The following is a 7,110-nucleotide window of genomic DNA, read 5'->3' as shown; positions in this document are numbered from 1 at the left end:
AAAAAAAAAAAAAAAAAGAAGAGAGTCCAACTGAAGGAACAGATTAACTACTGAGTTTGGACTAGTGGATCCATAGCTTTCCAAAAGCACATGCCAACTTTTCTGCATTAAAAAAAAAAAAAATCAGGTTTATGAGGCACCTGGGTGGTTCAATTGGCTAAGCGTCTGACTTCAGCTCAGGTCATAATCTCACGGTCCGTGAGTTCGAGCCCCGTGTTGGGCTCTGTGCTGACAGCTCAGAGCCTGGAGCCTGTTTCAGATTCTGTGTCTCCCTCTCTCTCTGCCCCTCCCCTGCTCATGCTCTGTCTCTCTCTGTCTCAAAAATAAACATTAAAAATTTTTTTTAAAAAGTCAGGTTTATTGAGGTATCATTTACATAGAGTAAAATTGATCTTTTTAGCTGTATATATTTCACCAAGTTTTGACAAATGTAAATCATCATGAAACCACCATCACTGATAAAATATAGAATATTTCCATCATCCTCATGCCCCTTTGTATTCAATCTCCTTTCACCCCCTGACTCGGCCAGGAGTATTTTTCCTGTATCAGATGGAATCACATGCTTCCTTTTCTCTAAATGTCTTAGTGTCTGTCTTCTTTCAGTTAACATTATGTTTTTGACAATCATCCAAGTTGTTGTATCACTAATTCTTCCTTTTATTGTTGTGGAGGGCCATCACTCTATTTTTTTTTAATTTTTATTTTTATATTATTTTATATTTATTTTATTTTCTAAAATTTACATACAAATTAGTTAGCATATAGTGCAACAATGATTTCAGGAGTAGATTCCTTAATGCCCTTTACCCATTTAGCCCATCCCCCCTCCCATCCCCCCTCCAGTAACCCTCAGTTTGTTCTTCATATTTATGAGTCTCTTATGTTTTGTCCTCCTCCCTGTTTTTATATTATTTTTGTTTCCCTTCCCTTATGTTCATCTGTTTTGTCTCTTAAAGTCCTCATATGAGTGAAGTCATATGATATTTGTCTTTCTCTGACTGACTAATTTCACTTAGCATAATACCCTCCAGTTCCGTCCACGTAGTTGCAAATGGCAAGATTTCATTCTTTTTGATTGCTGAGTAATACTCCATTGTTTATCTATCTATCTATCTATCTATCTATATATATATGACAGCTTCTTTAACCATTCATCCATTGATGGACATTTGGGCTCTTTCCATACTTTGGCTATTGTTGATATAGCCAAACATATCATGTTATAGCCCTGCTATAAACATGGGGGTGCATGTGTCCCTTCGAAATAGCACACCTGTATCCCTTAGATAAATACCTAGTAGTGCAATTGCTGGATCATAGGATAGTTCTATTTTTAGTTTTTGAGGAACCTCCATCTTGTTTTCCAGAGTGGCTGTGCCAGCTTGCATTCCCACCAGCAGTGCAAAAGAGATCCTCTTTTTCCACATCCTCACCAACATCTGTTGTTGCCTGAGTTGTTAATGTTAGCCATTCTGACAGGTGTAAGGTGGTATCTCATTGTGGTTTTGATTTGTATTTCTCTGATGATGAGTGATGTTGAGCATTTTTTCATGTGTCGGTTGGCCATCTGGATGTCTTCCTTGGAGAAGTCTCTATTCGTGTCTTTTGCCCATGTCTTCACTGGATTATTTGTTTTTTGGGTATTGAGTTTGATAAGTTCTTTATAGATTTTGGATACTAACCCTTTATTGTATATGACATTTGTAAATATCTTCTCCCATTCTGTAGTATGCCTTGTAATTTTGTTGATTGTTTTGTTCACCATGTAGAAGCTTTTTATCTTGATGAGATCCCAATAGTCCATTTCTACTTTTGTTTCCCTTGCCTCTGAGACGTGTTGAATAAGAAATTGCTGCGGCCAAGATCAAAGCAGTTTTTGCCTGCTTTCTCCTCATTTTGATGGCTTCCTGTCTTACACTGAGGTCTTCATCCATTTTGAGTTTATTTTTGTGTATGGTGTAAGAAAGTCATCCAGGTTCATTCTTCTGCATGTCGCTGTCAGGTTTTCCCAGCACCACTTGCTGAAGAGACTGTCTTGATTCCATTGGATATTCTTTCCTGCTTTGTCAAAGATTAGTTGACCATAGGTTTGTGGGTCCATTTCTGGGTTCTCTATTCTGTTCCATTGATCTGAGTGTCTGTTCTTGTGCCAGTACCATACTGTCTTGATAGTAGCTTTGTAGTATAGCTTGAAGTCCAGGATTGTGATGCCTCCTGCTTTGGTTTTCTTTTTCAAGATTGATTTGGCTATTCGGGGTATTTTCTGGTTCCATACAAATTTTAGGATTATTTGTTCTAGCTCTGTGAAGAATGCTGATGTTATTTTGATAGGGATTACATTGAATATGTAGATTGCTTTGGGTGGTATCGACATTTTAATAATATTTGTTCTTCCTATCCAGGAGCATGGAATCTTTTTCCGTTTCTTTGTGTGTGTCTTCTTCAATTTCTTTCATAAGCTTTCTATAGTTTTCAGTGTATAGATCTTTCACCTCCTTGATTAGATTTATTCCTAGGTATTTCATGGTTTTTTGTGCAACTGTAAATGGGATCGATTCCTTGATTTCTCTTCCTGTTGCTTCATTGTTGGTGTATAGGAATGCAACTGATTTCTGTGCATTGATTTTATATCCTGCAACTTTGCTGAATTCATGAATCAGTTCTAGCAGTTTTTTGGTGAAATATTTAGGGTTTTCCATATAGAGTATCATGTCATCTGTGAATAGTGAAAGTTTGACCTCCTCCTGGCCGATTGGGATGCCTGTTATTTCTTTGTGTCGTCTGATTGCAGAGGCTAAGACTTCCAATACTATGTTGAATAACAGTGGTGAGAGTGGACATCCCTGTCTTGTTCCTGACCTTAAGGGGAAAGCTCTCAGTTTTTCCCCATTGAGGATGATATCAGTGTTGGATCATTCATTTATGGCTTTTATGATGTCAAGGTATGATCCTTCTATCCCTACTTTCTTGAAGGTTTTTATCAAGAAAGGATTCTGTATTTTGTCAAGTGCTTTCTCTGCATCTATTGAGAGGATCATATGGTTCTTGTCCTTTTTACTTTTTATTGAAGTAAAATATATATAACCTAAGATTTGCCCTTTTAACCATTTTAAGGGTACAATTCAGTGGCATTAATTACACTCGTATATTGTGCAACATTCACCACTATTTCAAAATATTTCTAAAACTTTATCACCCCAAACAGATACTCTGTATGCATTAAGCAATAGCTCTTCCTGACTCCCATCACCTCAAATCCACTTTGTTTCCATGAATTTCCCTATTCTACACATTTTTAAATAAAATATTTTTATGTTATTTATTTATTTATTTTTAAAATTTTGAAAATGTTTATTCATTTTTTTTGAGAGACAGAGAGACAGAGTGTGAGTGGGGGAGGGGCAGAGAAAGAGGGAGACAGAATCCAAAACAGGCTCCAGGCTCTGAGCTGTCAGCACAGAGCCCAAAGCAGGACTCGAATTCACAAACTGTGAGATCATGACCTGAGCCGAAGTCGGACGCTTAACTGACCAAGCCACCCATTTGGATCGTTTCCATGTTTCAACTATTGTGAATAATGCCGCTGTGAACATTGGCATACAAGGATCTGCTTGAGTTCCTCTTTTCAATTGTTTTTTAAAGTACATACATAGGAGTGGAACTTCCAGGTCATATGGTAATTCTTTGTGTAACTTTTTGGGGAACTGCCAGATTTTGTCCACTGTAGCTATATCATTTAACATTCCCACCAGCAAAGCATGAGGGTTCCAATTTCTCCCCATTCTTGCCAACTCTTATTTTCCATTAAAAAAATTATGGCCATTCTAGTAGGCGCAAAACAGTGTCTCATTGTGGTTTTGATTGCATCCTAGTGACTAATGATGTTGACCATCTTTTCATGTGCTTATTGGCCATCTGTGTATCTTCTTTGCAGAAACATTTGCTCAAGTCTTTTGCCCATTTTTAATTGAGTTGTAGGAGGTGTTTTTTTCTTATTCTGGATATTAAACCCTTACCAGATCAGTTATTTGCAAATATTTCCTCCCTTTCTGTGGGTTTTTTCATGCTCTTGATAGAATCCTTTGACATGCATAGTTTTTAATTTTGATGAAGTTCAATTTACCTGTATTGTTCATGGTGAATAATATTTTAAAGATGCTGCTGAATTTGGTTTGATAGTATTTGGCAAGAATTTTTGCATCTATATTAAGAGGAGATAGTGGTCTCTTTTCTTGTGATGTCTTCATCTAGCTTGGTAATGCTGACTTCATAGAATGAGTCAGCAAGTATCCCTCCCCTTCATTTTTTGGGGATGAGTTTGAGAAGAATTGGTATTTATTCTTCTTTAAATATACAGTAGAATTAACCAATGAAGCTATCCGTTCTTTCTTTATTTGAAGGTTTTAAACTTTTGATTAAATCTCCTTACTACTTTTAGGCTTACTTAGATTTTCTATTTATTTTTTTTCTAAATTTTTTAAATCTTTATTTATTTTTGAGATAGAGACAGAGACAGAATGTAAGCAGGGATGGGAGAGGGGCAGAGAGAAAAGGAGACACAGAACTCGAAGCGGGCTCCAGGCTCTGTGCTGATAGCTCCAACTCACAAACTGTGAGATTATGACCTGAGCCACAGTCAGACACTTAACTTACTGAGCCACCCAGGTGCCCCTAGATTTTCTACTTCTTCATGATTTAGTTCTGGTAGTGCTTTTCAAAATCTGTTTAATCTAGGTTATCTAATTTGTTTTATTTCTGTAAAATCAGTAGTAATGTTCCCACTTTGTCAATTTTGCTAATATTTTGAAAAGCCAACTTTTGGTTTCCTTGGTTTTCTTTTTGGTTTTTCCACTCTCTATTTTATTCTTCTCTAATCTTTATCTCTAATCCTTCCTTGTAAGGCATCTTAAACTTTAGTCCCAGAAGTTGTTTTTCTTTTTCTAGTTTGTACAACACACCTTAAATCATAAGGTTAGGTTTTTGAGATCTTTTCTCTTTTTTAATGTAAGCACTTACAGCTATGAGCTTCCCTCTTAGCTTGGCTTTAGTGATCCTCTTTGTCACTGTGTACTGTAAGTTTTGGTATTTGTGTACTTGTCTTCATTTCCCTTGAGATTTCTTCTTTGATCCATTGGTTAAGAGTGTGTTGTTTAAGGGGTGCCTGGGTAGCTCAGTCGGTTAAGTGTCTGTCTCTTGATTTTGGTTCAGCTCATGATTTCACAGTCATGAGACTGAGCCCGTATCAGGCTCTGCACTGAGTGTAGAACCTGCTTAAGATTCTCTCTCCCTCTGCCCCTTTCTTTTCCCTTCTCTCTCTCACACACACACAAAAAAGTGTGTTGTTTAATTTCTATGTATTTGTGGATTTTCCAGTTTACTTCTGTTATTGGTTTCTAATTTCATTCCATTGTGATTGGAAAAGATACTTTGTATGATTTCAGTCTTTTAAAATTTATTACGACTTGTTTTGTGGCCTAGAATATGGTCCATCCTGGAGACTGCTCCCATGTGCCTTGAGAAAAATGAATCTCCTGCTGTTTTTGAGTGGAGTGTTCTGTGTGTGTTAGGTGCAATTGGGTTATAGTGTCATTCAAATCCTCTATTTTCTCATCAATCTTTTATCTAGTTATTCTACCCATTATTGAAAGAGGGATATAGAAATCTCTAATTATTATTGTAGGGTCATCTATTCATCCCTTCAATTCTGCCCATGTTTGCTTCACATATTTATGAGCTCTGATGTTTAGTGCATATATGTTTATAATTGTTATATCTTCCAGGGGAATTAATTTGTTTATGAATATAATGTCCTTCTTACATTCAACACAATCCCTATCAAAATAACACCAGCATTTTTCACAGAGCTAGAAAAAAACAATTCTAAAATTTGTATGAAGCAAGAAAAGACCCTGAATAGCCAAAGTAATGTTGCAAAAGAAAAACAAAATGGGAGACATCACAATCCCAGACTTCAAGATGTATCACAAAGCTGTAATCATCAAGAAAATATGGTACTGGCACAGAAACAGACACATAGATCAATGGAACAGAATAGAGAATCCTGAAAAAGACCCACAAGTATATGGTCAACTCATCTTCGACAAAGCAGGAAAGAATATCCAATGGAAAAAAGATAGTCTTTTCAACAACTGGTGTTGAGAAAACTAGACAGTGACATACAGAACCGTGAAACTGACCACTTTCTTACACCATCCACAAAAATAAATTCAAAATGGATGAAATACCTAAATGTTGACATAGGAAGCAATCAAAATCCTAGAGGAAAACATAGGCAGCAACCTTTTTGACCCTGGCTGCAGCAACATCTTACTACACACATCAGCAGCAGCAAAGGAAACAAAAGCAAAAATGAACTATTTGGACTTCATTAAGATGAAAAGCTTCTACACGGTGAAGGAAAAAATCAACAAAACTAAAAGGCAACCTATGGAATGGGAGAATATATTTTCAAATGACATATCAGATAAAGGGTTAGTATCCACAATCTATAAAGAATTTATCAAACTCAACACCCCAAACATGAATAATCCAGTTAAAAATTGGGCAGAGGACATGAACAGTTATTTATCCAAGGAAGACATACAAATGGCTAACAGACACATGAAAAAATGCTTAACATCACTCATCATCAGGGAAATACAAATCAAAACCACAGTGAGATACCACTTCCTACCTGCCAGAATTGCTAACATTAACAACCCAGGACATAGCAGATGCTGGCAAGGATGTGGAGAAATGGGAATCCTATTGCACTGTTGGTGGGAATGCAAACTGGTGCAGCCACTCTGGAAAACAGTGTGCAGTTTCCTCAAAAAGTTAAAAACAGAACTACCCTATGACCCAGCAATTGCACTACTAGGTATTTACCCAAAGAATACAAAAATACTGATTTGAAGGGGCACATGCACCCCAATGTTCATAGCAGCACTATCAACAATAGCCAAATTATGGAAAGAACCCAAATGTCCATTGGATAAAGAGAAGGTGATGTACACACACACACACACACACACACACACACACACAGGAATATTACTCAGCCATCAAAAAGAATGAAATCTTGCCATTTGCAATGACATGCGGATG

This window comes from Herpailurus yagouaroundi, unplaced genomic scaffold (assembly GCF_014898765.1).
Source record: "Herpailurus yagouaroundi ecotype Mexico unplaced genomic scaffold, PumYag 161, whole genome shotgun sequence".
Lineage (NCBI taxonomy): Eukaryota > Metazoa > Chordata > Mammalia > Carnivora > Felidae > Herpailurus > Herpailurus yagouaroundi.
The sequence above is the reverse complement of the archived record's forward strand: the minus strand, read 5'-3'. Positions refer to the sequence as shown.